At 41.2% G+C, this 25,784-nt stretch overlaps 1 protein-coding gene across 8 annotated transcripts in view; it reads left to right on the top strand.

The window, feature by feature from the left end:
* The window catches only part of AADACL3 (arylacetamide deacetylase like 3), a 189,498-nt gene that overhangs the window by 55,821 nt on the left and 107,893 nt on the right, over positions 1–25,784 (top strand). For 2 of the 8 annotated variants that reach the window (XM_060396609.1, XM_060396608.1), the window contains exons 4-5: positions 1,754–4,964; positions 6,203–6,312. The exons of 3 other annotated variants lie outside the window; for them this stretch is intronic. The gene's annotated coding sequence lies outside the window, so the exon portion shown is untranslated. Of the gene's footprint in view, positions 1–1,753; positions 4,965–6,202; positions 6,313–14,409; positions 14,468–25,784 lie in introns of all 8 variants that reach the window. 3 more of the 8 variants (XM_042257447.1, XM_042257456.1, XM_060396611.1) reach the window with 2 other exon arrangements.

Genomic DNA, 25,784 nt, shown 5'->3' with positions numbered 1-25,784 from the left:
TTTGGAGAATTTTGAGCATTACTTTGTTAGCGTGTGGGATGAGTGCAATTGTGCAGTAGTTTGAACATTCTTTGGCATCACCTATCTTTGAGATTGGAATGAAAGCTGACGTTTTCCAGTCCTTTGGCCACTGCTGAGTTTTTCAAATTTGTTGGCATATTTAGTGCAGCACTTTACCAGCTTCATCTTCTAGGATTCGAAATTGCTCCACTGAAATTCCATCAGCTCCACTACCTTTGTTCGTGGTGATGCTTCCTAAGGCGCACTTGATTTCAGGTGGCACTCCAGGATTTCTGGTTCTAGGTGAGTGGTCACACCATCGTGGTCATCTGGGTCATTAAGATCTTTTTGTTAGTTCTTCTTTGTATTCCTTCTGTATGTTCTTTTATTAGTTTCTTGATTTGAATGCTTAAGTCATTTAGTTTGTCTTTAGTATGTTAAAAAAAGCACTCAAAATTCTGAATGTTTCCATCCATTAAGGCTTTGGTGGGATCAGACGAATTTTGAAATGTAGTGTGTGTTTTTCTTTTAATTTCTAAACATTCTATATGTTAGCTTTGACTTCTGATTTAACCCGAGAGTTATCTAGGAAACAGTTTTGTGTGATTCATGAGGTTAGATTGAGTTTGCTGCCTTTTTCTTGTGAATTTCTTATTTTCTTGCAATATGAACTGTACCTTTTGAAGCATATTAAGATTTTATTTGCAGCCTTCAGTTCAGTTCAGTTCAGTTGCTCAGTCGTGTCCGACTCTTTGCGACCCCATGAATCACATCAGCCAGGCCTCCCTGTCCATCACCAACTCCAGGAGTTCAGCCTAGACCTTGGTAAATGTTTATTAATGCTTCATGGCTGTTTAAGAAGATTGGATAGCCTCTGTTTACTGGAGAAGGAAATAAATGGCAACCCGCTGCAGTATTCTTGCCTGGAGAATTCTCTGGATTGAGGAGCCTGGTGGCCTACAGTCCAGGGGGTCGTAAAGAGTTGCATGTGACTGAGTGCACATGCACAGAGTTCCTTTTTAAAGGATATGAGAAATATTTGCATGTGTGCATCTGTCTTTCCCTCTGTCTATCAATCTATGGTTGTTTCCCCACTTCTCCTTATCTCTTAAAGCTTATGTATGACTTCCCTCTTCTGCTTTCTCTTTCTACATTTATCAATCTCTGCTTCTCCCCTGCTCATTCTGTTAGCATGCAAACATGCCCTAATACAGCCATGTATGTATTTAAAATTTTAATGATAGCTACCTTAAAAAAGTGAAAAGATGGATATTCCTGGGGGTCCAGTGGATAAGAATCTGCCTGCCAATGCAGGGGACATGGGTTTGATCCCTCGTCCTGGAAGATCCCACATGCCACAGGACGACTAAGCCCGTGCACCACAACTACTGAGCCCTCAGACCTAGGGCCAGTGCTCCACAACACAAGAAGCCACCGCAGTGAGAAGCCTGAACACCACAACTAGAAAGTAGCCCCTCCCCCCTCGCTATAACTAGAGAAAGCCCACACGGGGCAATGAAGACTCAGCACAGCCAAAAATTAAAATATATAAATAAAATTAAAATTCTACCAAAAATAGTGAAAAGAAGAAAAACTAATTGTAATACATTTTATTTAACACATTATATACAAATTTTACCATTTTAACATGCAGCTAATATAAAAATTATTAACAAGATATTTTATACTATTTTTGTCCTCAGTTTTAAAAATTCGGTGCATTATTTATACCTCTCAGTTCGTTTCATTTCAGTCACTCAGTTGTGTCCGACTCTTTGCGACCCCATGAATCACAGCACGCCAGGCCTCCCTGTCCATCACCAACTTCCGGAGTTCACCCAGATTCATGTGCATCGAGTCGGTGATGCCATCGAGCCATCTCATCCTTGTCGTCCCCTTCTCCTTGTGCCCCCAACCCCTCCCAGCATCAGGTTCCTTTCCAATGAGTCAACTCTTTGCATGAGGTGGCCAAAGTACTGGAGTTTCAGCTTTAGCATCATTCCCTCCAAAGAAATCCCAGGGCTGATCTCCTTCAGAATGGACTGGTTGGATCTCCTTGCAGTCCAAGGGACTCTCAAGAGTCTTCTCCAACACCACAGTTCAAAAACATCAATTCTTCTGTGCTCAGCTTTCTTCACAGTCCAACTCTCACATCCATACATGACCACTGGAAAAACCATAGCCTTGACCAGATGGACCTTTGTTGGCAAAGTAATGTCTCTTCTTTTCAATATGCTATCTAGGTTGGTCATAACTTTTCTTCCAAGGAGTACGTGTCTCTTAATTTCATGGCTGCAGTCACCATGTGCAGTGATTTTGGAGCCCCCCCAAAATAAAGTCTGACACTGTTTCCACTGTTTCCCCATCTATTTCCCATGAAGTGATGGGACCAGATGCCATGATCTTCGTTTTCTGAATGTTGAGCTTCAAGCCAACTTTTTCACTCTCCACTTTCACTTTCATCAAGAGGCTTTTTCGTTCCTCTTCATTTTCTGCCGTAAGGGAGGTGTTATCTACATATCTGAAGTTATTGATATTTTTCCCGGCAATCTTGATTCCAGCTTGTGCTTTCTTCCAGTCCAGCGTTTCTCATGATGTACTCTGCGTATAAGTTAAACAAGCAGGGTGACAATATACAGCCTTGACGTATTCCTTTTCCTATTTGGAACCAATCTTTTGTTCCATGTCCAGTTCTAGCTGTTGCTTCCTGATCTGCATACAGATGTCTCAAGAGGCAGGTCAGATGGTCTGGTATTGCCACGTCTCTCAGAATTTTCCACAGTTTATTGTGATCCACACAGTCAAAGGCTTTGGCATAATCAATAAAGCAGAAATAGATGTTTTTCTGGAACTCTCTTGCTTTTTCCATGATCCAGCGGATTTTGGCAATTTTATCTCTGGTTCCTCTGCCTTTTCTAAAACCAGCTTGAACATCAGGGAGTTCACAGTCCACGTATTGCTGAAGCCTGGCTTGGAGAATTTTGAGCATTACTTTACTAGCATGTGAGATGAGTGTAATTGTGCAGTAGTTTGGGCATTCTTTGGCATTGGCTTTCTTTGGGATTGGAATGAAAACTGACCTTTTCCAGTCCTTTGGCCACTGCTGAGTTTTCCAAATGTGCTGGCATATTGAGCGCAGTACTTTCACAGCATCATCTTTCAGGATTTGAAATAGCTCAACTGGAATGCCTTACTTCCACTAGCTTTGTTCACAGTGATGCTTTTTGAGGCTCGCTTGACTTCACATTCCAGGATATCTGGCTTCTAGGTGAGTGATCACACCACCATGATTTTCTTGGTCGTGAAGATCATTTTTGCACAGTTCTGTATATTCTTGCCACCTCTTCTGCTTCTCTTAAGTCCATACCATTTCTGTCCTTTATTCAGCCCATCTTTGCATGAAATGTTCCCTTGGTGTCTCTAATTTTCTTGAAGAGATCTCTAGTCTTTCCCATTCTGTTGTTTTCCTCTATTTCTTTGCATTGATCACTGAGGAAGGCTTTCTTATTTCTTCTCACTATTCTTTGGAACTCTGGATTCAAATGCTTATATCTTTCCTTTTCTCCCTTGCTTTTTGCTTCTCTTCTTTTCACAGCTATTTGTAAGGCCTCCTCAGACAGCCATTTTGCTTTTTTTGCATTTGTTTTCCATGGGGATGGTCTTGATCCCTGTCTCCTGTACAATGTCACGAACCTCATTCCATTGTTCCTCAGGCACTCTATCTATCAGATCTAGGCCCTTAAATCTATTTCTCACTTCCACTGTATAATCATAAGGCATTTGATTTAGATCATACCTGAATGGTCTAGTGGCTTTCCCTACTTTCTTCAATTTAAGTCTGAATTTGGCAATAAGGAGCTCATGATCTAAGCCACAGTCAGCTCCTGGTCTTGTTTTTGTTGACTGTATAGAGCTTCTCCATCTTTGGCTGCAAAGAATATAATCAATCTGATTTCGGTATTGACCATCTGGTATTGTCCATGTATAGAGTCTTCTCTTGTGTTGTTGGAAGAGGGTATTTGCTATGACCAGTGCATTTTCTTGGCAAAACTCTGTTAGTCTTTGCCTTGCTTCATTCCACATTCCAAGGCCAAATTTGCCTTTTACTCCAGGTGTTTCTTGACTTCCTACTTTGCATTCCAGTCCCCTATAATGAAAAGGACATCTTTTTTGAGTGTTAGTTCTAAAAGGTCTTGTAGGTCTTCATAGAACCATTCTACTTCAGCTTCTTCAGCGTTACTGGTTGGGGCATAGGCTTGGATAACTGTGATATTGAATGGTTTGCCTTGGAGACGAACAGAGATCATTCTGTCGTTTTTGAGATTGCATCCAAGTACTGCATTTCGGACTCTTTTGTTGACTATAATGGTTACTCCATTTCTTCTGAGGGATTCCTGCCCGCAGTAGTAGATATAATGGTCATCTGAGTTAAATTCACCCATTCCTGTCCATTTTAGTTAGCTGATTCCTAGAATGTTGACTCTTGCCATTTCCTGTTTGATTATTTTCAATTTGCCTTGATTCATGGACCTGACATTCCAGGTTCCTATGCAATATTGCTCTTTACAGCATTGGACCTTGCTTCTATCACAAGTCACATCCATAACTGGGTATTGTTTTTGCTTTAGCTCCATCCCTTCATTTTTTCTGGAGTTATTTCTCCACTGATCTCCAGTAGCATATTGGGCACCTACTAACCTGGGGCGTTCCTCTTTCAGTATCCTATCATTTTGCCTTTTCATACTGTTCATGGGGTTCTTAAGACAAGACTACTGAAGTATTCATCCGGGAGGAGCGACCCCACATCCAAGGAGCAGTGGCTGTGCGGGGACCAGAGGGCCTAGAGGAGCTATTCCACGTTCAAGATTGGGAGGGGCCGTGATGAGGAGATACCTCTCATCCATGGTAAGGAGCAGCCGCTGCGCTTTGCTGGAGCAGTCGTGAAGAGATACCCCACATCCAAGGTAAGAGAAACCCAAGTAAGATGGTAGGTGTTGCAAGAGGGCAGACACACTGAAACCATAATCACAGAAAACTAGTCAATTTAATCACACTAGGACCACAGCTTTGTCTAACTCAGTGAACTAAGCCATGCCCTGTGGGGCCACCCAAGACAGGTGGGCATGGTGGAGAGGTCTGACACAGTGTGGTCCACTGGAGAAGGGAATGGCAAACCGCTTCAGTATTCTTGCCTTGAGAACCCCATGAACAGTATGAACAGTATTTATACCTGTAGCACATCTCAATTTTCACTATTCACATTTCAGGTGCCAGGAACTACCTGTGGCTAGAGGCTGCCATATTGGATAGCTCAGTTTAAAAGTCCTACCTAGACCCACCATTTCCTCTTGCTACAACTCACTTCTCTGCTCCTAACTCTTTTCCTCTGTTCATTTAAACTCATCTTGTTAAATCCAGTGGAATTGGTATTTGACAGAATTGACTGCTTTGGTGGTAAACACTTCTTACTCTGCCTCCATAACCCCAGCTTCTCCTGATTTTTTTTTCCTCCTCTCTCACTGGCTAATCTGTCTCCTTTAGTCACGCCTCATCCCTTCTCTGATTTCTGTAAGTGTTCGAGATTCTCAGAGCACACTTGTTGCCCTTTTATCCAAGTACAGTTTCTCTGTAAGTGATGTCATCTAGTCCTGGGACCTGAAATAGCATCTACCTGCTGATGATGCCCATTTATATTCAGCCAGCCTCAAGCTTTGCATTGCTGTCTGCCATTTGATGCCTTGACCTCTGTCATAGATATATGGAATATGCCCAAAATGTAATTCTTAATTCCCTACCTCCCCCACCAAACAAAACTCATTTGATACAAGACTGAACATCCCAAGTTTTCTCCCTTCTCTCTTAGGAGAACATCATTCTGAGCCCTTCTTTTACTTATTTCCAAAAGGACTCAAAATCAAGTACAAGCGCTTCTGCCTCTAAGTATATCTTGTAATTACTTACCTTCTTCCGTCTTTCCTCCTAGTGTTTATGTTCAGGTGTTCCAATTGTGCATTCATTTTCCTTTAGCTCCACATCTACCTTTCCTCATCCTGCTGTATGATCCTGGATCTGTGCTCTTGCAAGCTACAGTTTTTCTCTGCCAGATGTTGGGTTTAACCAACTGGGGATGAAGGGTGTGCTGATGGGATTCTCCGAACTGGAGAATGAAGGACTCATCTTGATTTTTTTCTCCACATGACAGTGAATGAATCAGGCCACAGCTGGCCTTGGCAGTATCCTTTCTGGTGGTGAATTGCTCCCATGGCTCCAGCTAGTGAGTGTCGTCTAGAAGGTTTCCTCTTCATCCGAGTGGTGAGTGACGTGTTTCTGTAGTAGCTGAGCCATCTCCTTAGAGACCCAAATCTTAGCCTGGAGCAGCTTTTCTCTACATTTTGAAGTTTCCTCCTTATTATCCTTCCCTCAGCTCTGAGAATAATAGCTGTATTCTGTGGTTGCCATTTCTATTCCCATAAAATTCTCTTACACTCTTTTAGTAGCTAACCACCTTTACACCAAGTGAATAATTCATTATATTATGCTTTCCCTGGTTGAGTTGCTACAGTTTCTGCATCTTAACTGAACCCTGACTGAAATAGAAATTGGTATTAGGATTAGTCTGAGGAGAAACTCTTTTGAAGATTGTTTCTGTGGTTGGGTTGGTCTGAGCCCCTCGCCAAGGGGAAATGTGATGCTACTTATACATGACACTCGGTGGCATCACAATCAAATAGCCACATGTAGTTGATGGTGATGAAACACATATGCTTTGGGGGCCCAAGTGGCTGCTGCACCTGTTACAGAAGCAGTGATCACTGCAAGGACCTTGCTGCAAATTGGCTATTACTGAGTACAGTGGAGTGCTTACAGAAAGAAAGTGAACATCTCAGGATCTTAAACAACTTAAACAACTTCATTTCTTGGCCTGAGAACCAGAGAGTTTCCACAGCAACCCTAAAAGGATCTTTTATTTCTTATAGTCATAGGCATGATATTATTGAAAATCAAATGCAAAATTTGATTGTGCAGACTGCAGAATTACATCAGTTTAGTTCACAGCCTTGCAAAGTGTTCCATGGGAAAGTAGGTCATTGATAAGGAAGGAATGAGGTCCCAAAACTTGAAATGAGGAGTTCTGGTTGAACTTGAAACTTGAGACTCTTGAGTCACTCTTAGTCTCCCTTGCCTGCACCTCTGTATCTGAGGAGTCTTTTTCTCCCTCGAAAACCCTACAGTTACCTCACCTGGAGCAGATAGCTTACAAAAGAGAAGATGCCCATCCTCCTTAAAACCTAGCCAAGGGATTTCCGTGGTGGTACAGTGGTTGAGACTTCTTTCAATGCAGGAGGTACAGCTGTGATCCCTAGTTGGGGCGATAAGATCCCACATGCCTCATGGCCAAAAAAGCAAAATGTAAGAAAAGAAGCAACAAATTCAATAAAGATGTTTTAAAAAGCTTTAAAAAAACCACCCCAAAGACTCCTATTGTCATTAGACCCGTAAATAGGGTTAGTAAGTGTTAGTGTTAGTCGCTCAGTCGTGTCTGACTCTTTTCGATCCCATGGACTGCAGCCCACCAGGCTACTGTGTCCATGAGATTTTCCAGGCAGGGATACTGGAGTGCGTTGCCATTTCCTTCTTCAGGGGATTTTCCCAACCCAGGGATCAAACCCCAAACCCGGGGTCTCCTGCACTGTAGGCAGATTCTTTACCAACTGAGCTACTGCTGCTGCTGCTGCTAAGTCACTTCAGTCGTGTCCGACTCTGTGCAACCCTGTAAACAGCAGCCCGCCAGGTTCCCCCATCCTTGAGATTCTCCAGGCAAGAATACTGGAGTGGGTTGCCATTAACCTTCTCCAATGCGTGAAAGTGAAAAGTGAAAGTGAAATCGCTCAGTCGTGTTCAACTCTTTGCGACCCCATGGACTGCAGCCCACCAGGCTCCTCCATCCATGGGATTTTCCAGGCAAGAGTACTGGAGTGGGTTGCCATTAGACCCGTAAATAGGGTTACATTTCAGCATGTTCTAGTGGCCTGGAAGTGGGCAGTTCTCTGTATATAACTGGTGCTGAGTCCAGGTTCCCAGATTCACCTCTTCTTCCAGGAATCACTATTTGCTTGGTAGAGTGAATATGGATCAAATAACCTCAATAAATAGTAGGTTCCAGATTCTCAGCCACTGTATTTTAAAACCAAAATTTTGAAAACTAAATTTGAGAGGTACTTTTCAGGCTATTGAATAGAAGAATTCTCCTTAAATATATCTGTGGTAACTATTGTTCAGTTCTGGACCTATCAGCATTGTCTCTTCGATGGCTTTCAGACCACATGGGTGATACTTAGGTGGCATGTAAATATTGGGTGGGAGAAATGGGGCATTTCACAGAGGCAGTTTCTGTTTGAGATTGGTTCTCCTGAGCTTTCTGGGCACTGTGTTATCTTTAGCATATGTCTTGGATGTAGTTGTTGAAATAAAAGATCTCTGTGTTCCTAGGAGAAGGAATGTAGTCCATAGATACTGATCTCAAATGTCTCTGAAGTAAATTCTTTCATTTTTCAGGAAGCCAGACAATTAAGGTTATATATGCAAAGTATTTACATATTTTATCCAGTCAGTGACACTGTTTCCCAAGGGTCTCTATGGGCAAATAGGCTTATTTTGCAATTAAAAATAAAACCTTTTGTGAAATTTTTGTAGATTGGAAGCCCAGAATTTCATCTTATACCTTTGGTTTATTTTTTTTGTATATGCACTAGGTGTGAAGTCAGTTCTTATAAATAGGCAATCAGCCTTCATTTCCGTCTCATGTTAGTTGAGAGTACAGTTCCACTGGAAACCAAATTGTGGGTTCAGACCTAATAGGCATCTGTTGCTCTTTTGCATTCTGGGATCAACATCCTGGTGATAAAGGGAGGTGGGTAGGATATATGGCTGATTCATATCCAATAGAGGATAAACAATAGGAAGTACATATTTCTGCTTGGAGGAGCTTGGAAGGAATATCACTGGTGTTATCTTTTTATATAAAGGCACATGTGCTTAACATTTAAAGAGTTAAACCTATTTATAAGTTAACATACTCATGTATCTTGTTTCTCTCTCATTTTTCATGAATGTTCATTCATTCATTCATTGAATAAGCATTTCCCTCTCTGCCGGGAGCCAGAGTGAGGAATCCCGCCCGTGACAAGGTCATGAGGAAGGAAGCCTGACAATATGCAAGGACGTGATCAGGCTTCAGGGGCTCCCCCTGGAATTTCCTGAGCATGTACCCCCAAAACCAAAAATCCGCTGGCCTTTGTACCCTGCTCTTCTGATATTCTCTGGAAAAAGTCAAATCAGGGCTTTAGTCTTCTTCATTTGAAAGGGATGTTTCAGTTAAACCCCTCTGATAGCTCTCTAGTTTGCCTATTAGGTTCCCCCAGACCTCTTACAGCTTGTGAATTGCTTGCAGCCCTCCACCCACGAGAGGCACAAAGCTTAAAAGCATCTTAAAGATACAGAGCCTTTTATGAAGAGTTAAAAATCATATTGGTGACGGGTTTTCACTGTTGACTCAATGATTGCTGTCAGGCCTCCATATTCTTTATCTTTTAGGCACCTGGGAGGATGTTAATCAATGTAAACAGGATATGGAAAAAGATATATAGTAGTTTTGATGTTAGCAACACTAGACTTTTGAGTTAATTACTTTTCTTTTGTTGTAAATCACTGTACTCCTTTTACTTGTTATAAATTGCTGTATCTTTGCTATGTAAGAATGTAACTTTATTTAGTGCTTTCTGAAAGTGGCACCAGACTTTGGGAAGATCAACACAAATAAGTCTTCTGGTTGACAAACCCTTATCGGAAAAAAGCCTGTAAAATGTTAATTGGCCCTTTTTGGCCAGAAGATGATGTAAATCACCTAAGACTTGTGTATACAACTAGCTATACAGAGAGAAAAGCCTGGTTTTGATAAGAGTCTGGGCTGCTAACACTGCATAACTTTGTGTTACCCATTGATCTCCATGTATTATCAAAACTATAAAAAACCTTCTGAACAATAAAGGGTGGACCAGTTTCTCAGACTAGTCTCTCGGCCTAGTTTCTTGGGAATCTGGCTCCCCCCGTCTCTCTCTCTCTCTCTCTCTTTTTCTTCCTCTCCCTCCCTCTCCTTTTTCGGCTGAATTCCCATCTGGAGCGGGGCGGCTCACCAAGTCTACTTACTTGTCCTGGCTTCTAAGACCCATGCGAAAGGGAGCCTAAGGCGGGGCACCCTTCGATATTCAAGTGGGCGCCAGTGGCCCAACGTAGATGGTGCAAGCTCCTTGTCTGGAACTTTATTGGCTTTCCCCGTAAGGTTATTCAGCCTTCTTTCTCCACTTAATTTTCCTACTACACTATTTCTTTCTAATCTAATCTTATATTAATAAACAAATAAGTCTTTCCTTGCCAGCGCCGTCCCCGCTTTGAATTCCCTGGATCCACCGGGGCTGGACCCCGGCACCTCTCTAAGTGCAAGGCACTGTATAAGGTATTGGTATATGGCCTCAGTGAACTTATAGGGTAATGTTCTCCATCCTTATTTCTTCTCTACTTTTTCATCCCTTTGTCATTCTCTTTCCCCTAAACATTTCTTCTTTCCCATCCCTTTTGCCCTTTTCATTATAATTCAAGTATATGACAAAAAAATGTATGTGTGTGTGTGTGTGTGTGTGTGTGTGTATTTTCCTTAAAGAAACAACTCAAATCATGAGCGTTTAAGTAGTTCTTATAGCAGTGATGGGCTTTACTCCCGGGGTTTACCTTGTCACCAACAATACCTGCTGGTGGGATAGTTGGGGACTTGGGATAGCACAAGCAACGAGATCCTTACCTTACTGAGATCAGTTCCATGATGATGAATGCTAACCTCTAACCACCTGCTCTTTCAAAGTCTATCTTTATCCTCCTCCAGCATAAGTACAACCCCTATTTCCCTTAGAAACAATTTGAGTTTTAGGGGATTATCTGCCTAGCTACCCTGCCCATATGGAGCCTAGAAACTTTAGTCACACAGAGGCATGTCACCCAGTGAAAAGAGTTTGGAATTGCTCTGTAAACACAGTCTGTGAAAACATAAAGGTGTATGCTTACTCGTCATCAAGAATGGACTGTGTAGAAATCTGGCTTTGTGTCTTCTCATGGTTGCATACTACATGATCAACTTTAATTGCACAATAACTCTCTTGTGATTACTTAATAGATATTTACTGATTGCAATGAATAAAAGCTAAGAATCTGAGCTGGTTATTTCAGTGGTCATGGGGACAGATTCTGTGAGAACAAACCTTTCTACCTTCCCTTCGAAGCTGGAGTTTGTTTTTGTACTTCAGCTTTGGGTCCTTAGTTTGAGCCAGAAACTGTGGGTCAAAGGATTATATAACCACTGAAAATAAACAAGGCCAGAGATGGGAGATACACATACTGCAGTCTTTTTTTTTTTTTTTTTACTTATTTGTCTTTATTTGACGTAGTTGCAGCATTTGGGATCTAGTTCCCTGACCAAGGATCAAACACAAGTCCCCTGCATTGGGAGCCTGGAGTCTTATCCCCTGGACCACTGGAAAAGTCCCACCTCAGACTGTTTTATAGCAGGTGTTTAGTGAAGGCATAATATATAGACTATTTGGGTCCATACTTATTCTGAAGAGGAGGTAGTGCTTCTCTGGAAGAAGGGGCAAATCTGAGAACCTGCACTCAGCACCAGTTATACCCAGAGAAGCGCTACCACTACCAGGCCCCCAGGACATTGCAGAAATGTAACCTTTATTATGAGTCGAATGAAAACAGGGGATGTTTGGGGTAGATTTTAAGGAGGATGGTCATCCTCTCTTTTGTGAGGTTTCTGCTCCAGATGAGGTAATTGTAGGGTTTTTGTGTATTGGGGAAGGTTCCTTAAATACAGAAGAGCAAGCTAGCTACGTGTTGCTTTCTTTCTTTTTTTTATGCTGAGGTATAATTGACACATAACATTAAATCTAGTCACCACAATAAATCTAGTTAACATTGTCACTGGACATAGAGAATATTTTTTCTGTGATGAGACTGCAAGCTACTTTTTGTCCCTAAAATTTTATTAGTTTTAGATTTTTCATTTAGGTCTGTGAGTTGATGTTGTATAAGATAAGAGGTCAAGGTCTGTCTTTCTTACATAATATTTTTAGCTTCTAAATGTCCAAATGTTCCAGCACCATTTGTCAAAAATAGCATAATTTCTCTGTTGAACTGTTTTGTAACTTTGTTAACCCACTGACCATAAATATAAGGGTTTATTTCCAGACTCTCAATTCTATTTCATTTATCTATATTCCCATCTTTTAATTTCATGGCTACAGTCACTGTCTGCAGTGATTTTGGAGCTCAAGAAAATAAAATTTGTTATGTTTTCACTTTCCCCCCCTCTATTTGCCATGAAGTGATGGGAACAGATGTTATGATCTTAGTTTTCTGAATGTTGAGTTTTAAGCCAGCTTTTTCACTCTCATCTTTCACCCTCATCAAAAGGCTTTTAAGATCCTCTTAAAAGTGATTCATCTGCATTAAAGTGATATCATCTGCATATCTGAGGTTGTTGATATTTCTCCTGGCAATGCTAATTTCAACTTTGCTTCATCCTGGCATTTTACATGATATGCTCATACAAGCATGGTGACAATATACAGCCTTGACATACTCCTTTCCAAATTTTGAACCAGTCCATTGTTCCATATCTCGTTCTTACTGTTGTTTGTTGACCTGCATAGAAGTTTCTCAGGAGACAGGTAATGTGGTCGGGTAGTCCCTTCTATTTAAGAATTTTCCACAGTTTGTTGTGATCTACACTGTTACAGGTTTTAGTGTAGTCAATGAAGCAGAAATAGATGTTTTCCTGGAGTTCCTTTGCTCTTCTTCTGTGATCCAATGGATGTTGGCAATTTGATCTCTGGTTCCTCTGACTTTTCTAAATCCAGTTTTTACATCTGGAATTTCTTGGTTCATGTAGTGTTGAAGCCTTGCTTGAAGTACTTTGAGCATTGCCTTGCTAGCATGTGAAATGAAGACAATTGTACAGTAGTTTGAACATTCTTTGGTTTTGCCTTTCTTTGAGACTGAAATGAAAACTGACCTTTTCCAGTCCTATGGCCGCTGCTAACTTTTCTAAATTAGTTGTGAGTACATACAGACAGAGTGCAGATTAAGGTACATTCATTTAACCAGAGCTGTGGGAGCCCCCTGATCCTGAGGTTGAAAAGCTGGAGGTGGCATCCAAGCTAATTCCTGAAATGTGAAGTCAAAGGGCTTCTCAGCAGGGAAATATAGCCAGACAGACCAAGTGGAGCTAAGGAGACACGTGCTTGGAGAAAAATGCTTAAGTCGGTCTGGGCAAAGAAGTTATTGGAGACGAGGTGGAAAGGCACAGTGTGGCAGACCTTGATGAAAGTGATGATTGAGGGAGGCTGCTGCTGCTGCTGCTGCTAAGTCGCTTCAGTCGTGTCTGACTCTGTGAGACCCCATAGACGGCAGCCCACTAGGCTCCCCCGTCCCTGGGATTCTCCAGGCAAGAACACTGGAGTGGGTTGCCATTTCCTTCTCCAATGCATTAAAGTGAAAAGTAAAAATAAAGTCGCTCAGTTGTGCCTGACTCTTAGCGACCCCATGGACTGCAGCATTCCAGGCTCCTCCGTCCATGGGATTTTCCAGGCAAGAGTACTGGAGTGGGGTGCCATTGCCTTATCTGGTGGCAAATGACTGTGTTTAGTGCATCACAGGCACCAAGAAGATTTTCTGTTGGCGAAGTGCGTCTTTCTACACCACTGCCAACAATATTGATAACTTACTTGAGTGCTAGTTTTCCTTCATTATTTGTAAAGAGACCTTCTTCTATTCTAGTATTACTGCAGCTTTCAAAATCCCATTTGATCTGAGCAGCCAGCCTTTCCTGTATAACTGGATAAGAGGAGGTGACTTTCCTCAAGGAGGTGTGTGGGAGCTGGCTTGTACCAGTTTATGAGAACAGAATGTTACAGTTTCAGAAATTTTGCAAGCTAGTTGTCCAGTATAGCCATTATTAAAAAATAAATTCTGTATTCTTAAACTGAAATAAGTTGTACTGTGAACAAAGGTAAAAATACTAAAAACCCATAACTTTCTAATTATTTTAGCGAAATTTAGTATTATCTGTCCTTGAGGTTATTTATATCTAGTGTGTCTGCATGGTAGAAATACTATTTAACAGTGGGCCTACTGCGCATTGACTCTCAACTCCGTGTTCAGTGATGCCATGGTAGTAGCTTGAAATTGGTCATGATGGGAACATTTACACCATAGTAATCAGCAAGTGCTACAACTCAGATTTTACCCCTGACCAAGTTAAATATTACTGGAATGACATGATTTCTCATTCCTCAGTTTGCCAGAGCAATTGAAAACTCCAGCCATCCTTTGGGGGATGCTTCGTGTGAACCTGGTAAGAATGCATCAGCCCCCTCCTTAGGACTTTATCTGCAAGTGTCTGTGCATCCAGAGAGATAACTGAGTTCAAACAGATTTGAAAGGGCTTGTCCCAATGTATTATAACTCTAGAGCATAAATCTTTTTTCTCTTTCAAGGTCCACTGATCCTCATGGGGAACACTGTGAACACCTGTAGGCACAAACACCCATCCATGGAAAAAGTAAATGTTTATTTTAGAGTTAAAAATGGAAAATATTCAAAACACCCACTTTAAAAATGAAAGCAAACAGTAACAATTTGTGTTTGGACTTCACTTCATAGCCTTTGAATGGCAAGGAATGGGAGGTGCAAGGGAGGGCAGGGAAAGAGTGAGTTAGAGAATGGGGGAAAGAGAAGGGAGAAGAAAATGGAAGAAAAAAAGAGGGAAAAGATGAGAAAAAAATGTGCAGAGAGGAAAATATGTAAAGGGCAGGTAGGAGAAAAGGTAGATGGTGAGATAAAGGATGAGGATCCTGCTGGTGGTGTTAGAGTTAATCTGTTCTGGTTTCACTTAAACAAAGAGACAGGAGATGTGTTACTCTACTCTGAGTAGCACTCCAGGGGTGAGCAACAATAGAAGTAGCTTTCAGTGTTGTTTTTTTTAAATTGAAGTATAGTTGATTTACGATTTTGTATTGGTTTCAGGTGTACAACATTAGTTTTAGGATTCAACATTTTATATATTATAGTCCATTTAAACTTACTATAAAATATTGGTTATATTCCCTGTCCTGTACCATTGTACCTTATTTATTTTATACATAGTACTTTGTAGCTCTTAATCCTCTACCCTTATCTTGCCTCTCCCTTCTTCCCTCTCCCCACTGATAACCAATATTTTGTTCTCTGTGTCTATGAATCTGTTTCTGTTTTCTTATATTCATGCAGTGTGTTTTACTTTTCAGATTCCACATGTAAGTTTTATCATATGAAATTTGTCTTTCTGTTTGACTTACTTCTTAAAGCATAAGGCCTTCTGAGGTTCATCCATGTTGTTGCAAATGGCAAAATTTCATTTTTTTTTAATGGTGAAGGAAAATGCAGGATTTATTGTTGTTTTGTCGTTTAGTCATCAAGTCTTGTCCAACTCTTGTGACCCCATGGACTGTAGCTTACCAGACTCATCTGTCCATGGGATTTTCCAGGCAAGAATATTGGAGTGAGTTGCCTTTTCCTTTTCCAGGGGATGTGCTCAGCCCAGGGATCAAACCTGTGTCTCCTGCATTGGCAGGTGGATCCTTTATCTCTGAATCACCAGGATAGTTAGTGCTCAAAGAAACTCTAACTTCTCATTTTTTTCTTATGGCTGAGTAATTTTCCATTGTATATATTATATATATATATTTGCACATACATTATATATTATATATATGTATATGCACATACATATATATATCACATCTTTATCCATTCATCTGCTCAGGAAGCTTTTACTTTCCTTTTTGGGTGCTTTTATTCTTATTTTCCATTTTATTGTTTATTTTTGATGATGAAGGTATTTTCTCACAGAATTTTGAACGTCTTCACTTTGTGGCAAAATTATTTAGAATTTAAGATTTTAGTAATTTATATTACATTATATGAATATAGCCTGCATTTTGGTTTGAGGGGTTTTAAACTTGACAGATTGTATTATTTTAAGAGAAATTTGAAATGCCTCATCTCACAGTATCTATAGATTATACCTGAAAACAATGTTTATTTAAAAATAAATCCTAAGAAACCCCTGTTCTTGGTCTATTTAGAACTTGATATGAAGAACATACAATGCAAACAAATATAAATGAGAAGAGCCATTTCAACAGGAGGCTTCACTGGCTTATTGTTTCATTAATGGCTTTGAACGAAATGCTTGTTTCTTACTTGAATGAGAAAGTGAAATGAGACTCAGGTACCTACAAGGATGAAAATTAGATTCTGATTGAAGCTTCTGCTGTCAGACAACACTGTCTCCTCTAGCATGGACGAGCAGCACTGTCAAGCAGGTGGAATTAAGAATGTACAGAACTGGGTTTCCCACCCTGGAGGAGTGTACATTTGATTGATTATTTACAAGTTGTGTGTTTGATGGTGGTGGTAGGGGTAGGGGTCATACTTGCCTCTTGATCACGAGCAAGTCTGTAGAATCATTCAGTGGCTTTCCTGGCAGACTTAGCCTGTGTCTCAGGGTCACTGACTTTCTCCTGAAGTGATAACTGGTGGCCCTTAATTTCTCATCACATATGACGCATGGGGTGCATCTCTTTTCTTCTGAGGCTCCTTCTCAATTCCTGCAAAAGATAATGGGATCATGGCCACTAACTGCCACTGAGGTGTGTGAGAATGAGGCATGAGGTGGCATGGAATCCCGTCTTGAGGAGATGGGGTTGGTGGAGGCCGCTGGTATCCCTGTTTGCATGTGCTGCAGGCAGTTGATCAATCAAAAGGAAGGCAGCTGTGATCAGCAATGGCAGAGTCTCACTATGGAGACAGTAGAGGGTTCCAGAGAAGAAAAGCATTATCTGGTGCTGAGTCAATAGGAATTGAATGCTGTAGGTGGAAAATGGTAGAGCCGGAAAAAGAAAAACAAGATGATGCAAACCTGAACAGGGAGTAATTGGAGTGAGAAGAATCCTGCTGGCTGTAACAATCTCAGATATTTGCATGTATAGCACGTCTGATTAGAAAAGAAGGTCTTTATTCTGAAATGTCTTCATCAGTTAAAGTCAAGGAGATGAGCTCAGCAGGACACAGTGAACGCAACTCCTCTCCTCTTCACTGATGGGGTGTCAGGACTGGTCTGCAGAACTCAAAGTTACCTTCTGCAACAGCTTTTTCCTGGCTCTCAGCCTACACATGCTCCTGTGTCTCTCAAGTTCCTGCAGTCCATCTGCTCAGCAGGCATTGATGATTGATGGTGGGAGCAGTCTCAAATTGTTTTGCAAGTTTTTAACTCTGTTAGATCAAAGATTGTGCTTTATATTTCCCCTGTACTCCCATTTATCTGTCACATAGTCGGTGTGTTGCTGGCTAAAATCTTGTCTTTCTCTGTCCAGTGAAGCTGAATGAAAAATGTGGAGACAGCGTTTGGTGGAAATAGAAAGGTGGCTTTAATTTTCAGCCAATGGAGAGGGGAACCATAGTAGGCTCCTGCCTCAAAACTTGTGCCTGCCCCCCCACCACCCCGCCACCTTGAGGAGCCTCAGTCCAGTTCAGTTCAGTCGCTCAGTCGTGTCCGACTCTTTTCGACCCCATGCACCACAGCATGCCAGACCTCCCTGTCCATTACCAGTTCCCACAGTTCACCCATACTCACAGCCATTGAGTCGATGATGCCATCCAACCATCTCATCCTCTGCTGTCCTCTTCTCCTCCTGTCCCCAATCTTTCCCAGATCAGGGTCTTTTCAAATGAGTCAGCTCTTCGCATCAAGTGGCCAAAGTATTGGAATTTCAGCTTCAACATCAGCCCTTCCAATAAACACCTAGGGGCTTATATAAGATAAGGGTTCTTGATCAGAAGTTGGTGATGAGGAACAAAATGCTTACGGGTCTAAGAAAGCTTATACTTGCTTAGTCTTCTCTTTATCTTCTTTGTTCTCAGGAAAGGGATAGAAAAACTCATTTGTTGAGGTTGTTTAATGGACTGGAACCTTGTTATCCAGAGTCGACAATAAGAAAGTAAAAGAGAGAGAAAGAGGCTGATATTCCTTGGTTCATGCAGAAAACCAATAAAGCCCTTGACATGGGGCTTGCACTGCTTCACATAGGCACAGGGCACCCTGTCCTGAGGGTCTTGCCAGCCCGGGCAAGAAAGTGAGCTCAGCGAGCCTCTGTGCTCCAAAGAATTAGCCTGAGAGAGAGAGAAAGAAAGAGAGAGAAAAAGAAAGAAAGACACGGGGACCCAAGCTCGTATGGAAGAAGGATTCAACATAGTGTGGGTATATATATGGTCTTACAAGGTAGCTTTGTTCAGCAAAGATAAAGATCAAAAGTCCAGACTTACAAATTATCAAGGAAACATAAGGCAATCCATATCAAAGAGAGAGGGTTGTAAATAATCAGTTTTACTATATAGTTCATGAAAAGCAAGAGGGTCATAAATAGTTACTTATCACCGTATGGAAAAACTAACAAATTAAATGCATGCATTCCTCAGCCCTGGGAGCAGTTGCCATTCCTATTAATTCCTGAAAATTCAGGAATTAGTAAGGAACAGAGGATTCATGACAGATCCAAAATAGCACACAAGAAGCCTCCTGTTAAATGCTTCCTGACAATTCCCCCTATTATATTATGTTTGTAAAAAAGGATCTGACCAATTAAGTTTGTTTAGTATTAACCAACCATATAGAAAGTCAATGATAAACAACAAATAAAATTACCAAGACAATCACCAAAGTTATAGTTCCAGACCGGATGCTGTGGGTAATACTTTGAAACCATCCTCCTGGGTCTAGCCCAGATAATTGATCAGCTAGTTGTTCAGCTAAAGTTTCCAAATTAGTGGAAGAGGGCAGATGTTTAGAAAAGGTTTCAAAGATTTCCTTTTGCAGTAACTGTACATTCATAGAGGCATTATCATGTATGTTTTGTAAATGAAATTTGATTAGTTCCCAGTTGTAGGTACTATGATTGAAATGAACAGGAGTAACACAAAATTTAGTAGAATTCCAATCACATTCTAGAATCACTTGTTTTTGCAAATCTATTAATTGATCTCCAACCCATTTGATGGCTGTTTTTCGTTCCTGTATTTCGTCTTGAATATCCTCATCTACCTGAGCCTGGGTAGTCCACATATCATGAGCATCTTCAGTCCAATTTTGGATAAAATCATGTGTTTGAATCAAGGTATGTAAAGCAGCGCCAGCAACAGCAGCAGTGGTGCAAATAGCTATTAACCCAAAATGCCAAGAATCAGCCATCCAATGAATTGTTTAGATCATTGGAGCAGTTTAAAAAGTAATCTGGAAGCAAGTCCAGCCATGGGACCTTCTTCCAAGGGTCGTTGGAGATTTATTGGTAACCACAAATTATGTTGAGATCGAAGAACCAAAAGGGAATCATTTCTTAAAGAAATAGAGGAGTTAAGACAAGTATATAGTTTGCCATTAATACAAGTTACAGAACATAAAGTCTTATTAAATTGTAAATTTTCTATGTCTATAACAAAATGAAGTGGGACACAGGCCTGTATAAAATATGGTTGATTATAGCAAAAGAAATAGCAATTATGACTACAACTGGTCCCTGTAAAATGTCCAGTCAAGGTCCCAAGTTTTTCAGTGCTCGCAGCAAGATTCCAAATGTCCCTTTGTTTAGGCCCACTCTGTTTATCGAGGATGATCCTAGGACGAGGTGGGGCTAATCCACCTTCAAGCTACCCAAAAAGTCCTTTGACATGAGGTGGGACCCTCAAGCCACCCAAGAAGTCCTTTGACACGGTAATGCTCCATTGTAGTGTCAGTGACCTCCCATGTCACTTTAGCATAGTCACACACACAATGCTGTTAATATCATCTAAGCAGTTAGATAACCACATACCACGGGGTCCCCAATCAACAATTGTATGATTAGCCACAAACATTAATTTTCTTGATTTGGCTTGACATTTGTCCCAACGAACAGGAGTATATGTAAAGTTCTTATAAGTAAACCCTTTGCATAATGTTCTTTGTTCTTTCCCTAAAGTCTCAGTAGTATAAACATGGTTCACAGACAAAGAAAGGGCAGTAAATAATCCAATCAACGTCCGAAAGTCCTTTTTGGGAGGCAGGGCAAAAGCCCAAGTTTGTCGGCTAACGTTTATGCATAAATTCTGCTGGGCCCATGCACAAAGGAAGGACTTCATAACCTAGAGAAATATTAATTAGTTTTCCTTCTTCTTCAGGATGTGAGGGCCCTTTAATGCTCCAGGGAGAAGGCATATGTATAGAGTCATTGGTTGAAATGATTGGTCCTCTCTCCATCCATTCGACCACCTGTAGTAGAGGGGTGTTGGATATGTAAGCCCAGTAAGTATGATTAGTTAGAGCTCGAATTGGGGAGGCACAGGCAAGCAGACAGCATTGCCAGGAGAATGTATTCAGGACTCCGAGGTATTTCCTGTTGAGAGACCAAATTTTCAGCTTGATTAGTAAGGGTTTTATTTGTCCCCAAGTGGGGAGATCAGAAGGTTGATGTCGCTGAGGGCGGTGCTTCCTGGAGATCTTTAGAGACGCCATGGCCCGTATTGGAATTTCTTCTTCCTGGGGTTTTCGTTGTTTGGTCTCTAGTTTGAAGGCCGGGGGCCCCCTTGGGTCGAATCTTCTGCAGAGGAAGCCATGTGAGTTTGTTGGATCCATCTGGGAAACACAAGCATACCCCTTTTCCTGTAAGATTAGTTTCCCAGATTTCCATTGTTTCCTTAACCAGTCTTGGTACCAAATGGGCAGAGGAAGAGAAGTGTCCTTCAATTCCTCAAAATGCTTTTCTGCTCTTGTTAAGCTATCTCCCAGTGGTAAGATTAAAAAATTTAAAACAAATAAAGCTGTATTAACAATAGTTATAGGTTTAGAAAATATCTTATGTTGGAGTCTAGTAAAGTCTGCTTTAGATAAGGAAGACAGTAGTGTTCCTGTGCATTCCCCCTTTTTTATTTGCAACTTTAGTGTGTGATGCGCTCGTTCGACTATGCCTTGTGCCTGTGGATTATAAGGAATACCTGTAATATGGTTAATAGAAAAAGATGGTAAAAATTGTTGAAAGTGTCTTGAAATATAGGCAGGGCCATTGTCTGCTTTTATAGAACTCGGAGTTCCCATTACAGCAAAATGTACAGCTAATAAGTGAGTTATAAGGTGTTGTGCAGCCTCACCACGAAGAGGTGTGGCCGAAATAAAAGAAGAATTAGTGTCGATACAGACATGCAAGAAAGAGAATGGAGAAAGTTCAGGGCAATGAGTTACATCCATTTGCTATAGTTCATTAGGTTGCAAAGCGTGAGGATTAATACCTAGTGTGATGGGTCAAAGATGTAGGTGCCTACAAGTAGAGCAATTACTAATAATTTCTTTAGCCTGGCTGTATGGGATTTTCTATAGCTGGTGTAGAGAGCCAGCAGTGTTACGCAACAGAGCATGATGTTCCTCCGGAGTAGTAAAGGAAATCAGTGTATCAGCCTGCTCATTACCATGAGTCATGGGGCTGGGAAGGCAAGAATGTGGTCGAATATGTGTAAAATAAATGAGAGAATTGCAGTTTCTAACAACAGATTGTACTACAAAAAAGAGTTGTTGAATAATAGGTTGATTGGAGTTTATGGTGGAGGTTTCTATATTTTTTAATACAAAAACTGAATATGTAAAGTCAGAGACTATATTAATGGGGTAAGGATGTAGGCAAATAACTTGAATAAGAGCATATAATTCATTTTGTTGAGCAGAATGAAATTTAGTAGAAAAGACTTTATATTCCTTAAGAGACCAGAATGAAGCTTTAGCATTTTTAGTCCCGTCTATATAAAAAACCTTAGCTTGTGGTATAGGCTGTGAGCTGATAATGCGGGAAATAATTAATTCAGTATTTTTGAAGAAATTCCACAGCTTACCAGAAGGTAATGAAATGAAATTTCTCCAAAATATTCCTGAAAAGCTTTAAAGAAGACTTACAGTCCAATGAGGAAAACAGAACACAAGCAAGTAGACAACAAGTATATGATTACAACTTGTGACAAGTGCCAAGAGGGAAACTAACAGAGAAGATATGGTTGGAGGGAGGTGTCCTCTGTTAGCAGGGACCTGAGGGAGAAACACGCCAGCCATGCAGAGAGCTGTGATAAGAACATTGTGGGCTGAGAGAGCAGAATGTAGGAAGGCCCAGAGGCTAAGTAAATTTTCTAAATGAAGAACTGAGAGGTGGCTGGCAGGACTGGAGTCTAGGGCAGAGAGGCAGAAGGAGAATGCCCCAGGTGAGTTGGGAGGGTGGACTAGGGTCAGGTCACAAGTGACTGAAAACTGTAGAGTGTGTAGTTCTAAATCACCTCATTGTCTGAGTCCAGGACATTCTCTGTCTCAAAGCCACACTCAGAACATTGTCTTTGATGCTTACACTTTCCTACTCATTAAAACCTGGGAGATATTCTTCTCTTGTCAATGACTTCAGACTCGCCCTGTCTGCTGCATGAGAGGTCGATGAATCCAAGATACAAAGTGCTGAGGCAAGGAATGGACTTTATGCGGAAAGCCTGCTGATGGAGAAGATGGTAGACTAATGTCTCAAGCTAACCATCTTGTGGGTTCTGGATGCCAGGTTCTTTCATAGAGCCAGAGGGAGAAAAGCAATAAGGAAGAAAAGTCAGAAAGCAGAATAGAGAGGGAGAGGCAGTGAGGAAGTAAGGTAAAAAGGGGTGTTCAGACTTGCTGAACATCTCTCGGAAGGGCCAGCCTTTGGAAGGGGTGTGTTAATCTCTTCTTTGTAACAGGTGGGCAGGGTCAGATTATCTTCCTGTGAGCTAAACAAAGGCACTTTAGTTTAACAGTCAGGCAGAGGGGCAGGGTTCTCTGAGGCAGGCTATTATATATTATTGTAATAACAAAAGCAATAAAAAGCAAATCAAAGAAATAGTTCCAACATGGAATCAGAATTGGCTTCTCCCTACAACACTCTCTCACCTCACCTTGACCAGCCCATTCCATATCCACCCTGTCAGCACCTCCTGCTGATTCCATCTGCAAATAGCTTTCCAAATCTATCCACTTCCCTTCACCTCCACTGTCACCACTCTGGATCACACTGCCTCTCTTGCCTAATCCCTTGTAGAAGCTTTCTAGCCTCTCCAGTCCTGGTAAACTGGCTCTGGAGGGCTGACAGGTAGGGAAGTCCTGATTTGTAGTATTTGCAGGAATATTTGGTGTAAATATTCACAGCATGGCTTTCTTTAGCCTAGCAACCTGATGCCACTACATGTGGCTTTGGGAAAATTATGAACACAGTCCACTTTCTTGAACCAGAGCAAACCAGCAGCTGCATACCACTGTGTAGGCATGCTTGCTCCCATCTTGCAGCATTCCCCTCCATTGTCCATACAGCAACCAAAGTACTTTTTTTCTTTTCAGTTGAAGTATAGTTGATTTACAATGTTGTGTTCAGTTCAGTTCAGTTCAGTTGCCCAGTCGTGTCTGACTCTTTGCGACCCCATGAATTGCACCACACTAGGCCTCCCTGTCCATCACCATCTCCCGGAGTTCACTCAAACTCACATCCATCAAGTTGGTGATGCCATCCAGCCATCTCATCCTCTGTCGTCCCCTTTTCCTCCTTCCCCCAATCCCTCCTAGCATCAGAGTCTTTTCCAATGAGTCAACTCTTCACATGAGGTGGCCAAACTATTGGAGTTTCAGCTTTAGCATCATTCCTTCTAAAAAACATCCACGGCTGATCTTTAGAATAGACTGGTTGGATCTCTTTGCAGTCCAAGGGACTCTCAAGAATCTTCTCCAAACCACAGTTCAAAAGCATGAATTCTTCGACGCTCAGCTTTCTTCAGTCCAACTCTCACATCCATACATGACCGCTGGAAAAACCATCGCCTTGACTAGATGGACCTTTGTTGGCAAAGTAATGTCTCTGCTTTTCAATGTGCTGTCTAGGTTGGTCATAACTTTCCTTCCAAGGAGTAAGCGTCTTTTAATTTCATGGCTGCAGTCACCATCTGTAGGGATTTTGGAGCACCCCAAAATAAAGTCTGACACTGTTTCCACTTAGTTTCATGGAATGACATATATGCAATATTTAAAATATATATATATATAATAAATCTTGTTCATATTCTTTTCCATTATAGGTTATTATAAGATTCTGTGCCATACAGTAGATCCTTATTATCTGTTTTATATATGGTACTGTGTATCTGTCAAACCCAAACTTTAAATGTGTCCATAACCCTCCCCTCAACTTTCCCCTTTGTTAACCACATTTGTTCTCTATGTTTGTGAGTCTAGTTTTTTTTAATAAATAAGTTCATTTGTAAAATTATTTTTAGATTCCACATATAAGTGAGATCATATGATAGTTGACTTTGACTTACTTCACTTAATATGGTAATGTCTAGGTCTGTCCATGTTGCTGTAAATGGCATCATTTCATTCGATTTATGACTGAGTAATATTCCCTTGTGTATATATACCACATTTTTATTTATTCATCTATCATTGGACATTAGGTTGCTTCCATGTCTTGGCTGTTGTAAATGGTGCTGCTACAAACACTGGATAAACGTATCATTTCAAATTACGATTTTCTCCAGATATGTGCCCAGGAGTGGGGTTGCTGGATCATATGATAACTCTATTTTTAGTTTTTAAAGATATATCCATACAGTTCTCCATAGTGACTGTACCAAGTTACATGCCCACCAACAATGTAGGAGGGTTCCCTTTTCTCCACACCCTCTCCAGCATGTTATTTGTAGACTTTTTCATGATTGCCTTTCTGACCATTGTGAGATGACACCTAATTGTAACCAGAGTATTCTTTTTAAAGCACGGATCTGATCATGTCCCTCCCTTCTCAATGCCTTTCCATTGTGTTTTTTTAAAAACTTGCTTATTCAGTACATAGGGTCTCCATTGCTGTGTGGGCATGGGCTTTCTTTAGTAGCAAGTGGGGGCTACTCTCTAGTTGCGGTGTGCCGACTTTTCCTTGTAGTGGCTTTTCTTTGTGAGGAGCACAAATTCTAGGGCATGGGGGTTTCAATGGTAAGAGCGTGGGCTCAGAAGTTGTGGTGCATGGTCTTGGTGCTCTGTGGCATGTGGGATCTTAGTTCCCAGACCAGGGACTGAATTCATGTCCCCTGCATTAGCAGGCATATTTTTAACCACTGGACCACCAGGGAAGTCCCCTCCCATTATGTTTTGACTTTATCCCAACTGAGGCAGTTTTCTTAAAAGAAGAGCCCAGACTTGGTCCTGAGTTCGTGAAGAATTTTGAACCTAATTCTTATAGATGGCACAAACACATCTTTGAGCCAGCTAAACTTTTTTATTTATTTGGCTGCACCAGTTCGTAGCTGCCCCATGTGGGATGTAGTTCCATGACCAGGGATTGAACGCAGGTCCCCTGCACTGGGAGTCCAGAGTCCTAACCACTGGGCCACCTCGGAAGTCCCAAGCTAGCTAAACTTTTAAATCATTTTACAAGTATCCCATTGACTCCACCCAACTTGTATGTAAATTTATCTCACTTTCCCAGTCCTGTAACTGCCCAAGGCTGAGAATGTAGCTCATACTTGCAAACACCCTCTGGCCTATGATATATGTGCCTATGATATAT

The sequence above is a fragment of the Ovis aries genome, chromosome 12 (assembly GCF_016772045.2).
Source record: "Ovis aries strain OAR_USU_Benz2616 breed Rambouillet chromosome 12, ARS-UI_Ramb_v3.0, whole genome shotgun sequence".
Taxonomy (NCBI): Eukaryota; Metazoa; Chordata; class Mammalia; order Artiodactyla; family Bovidae; genus Ovis; species Ovis aries.
Note: the sequence above shows the minus strand (reverse complement) of the source record. Positions and strands in the feature narration are given on the sequence as shown.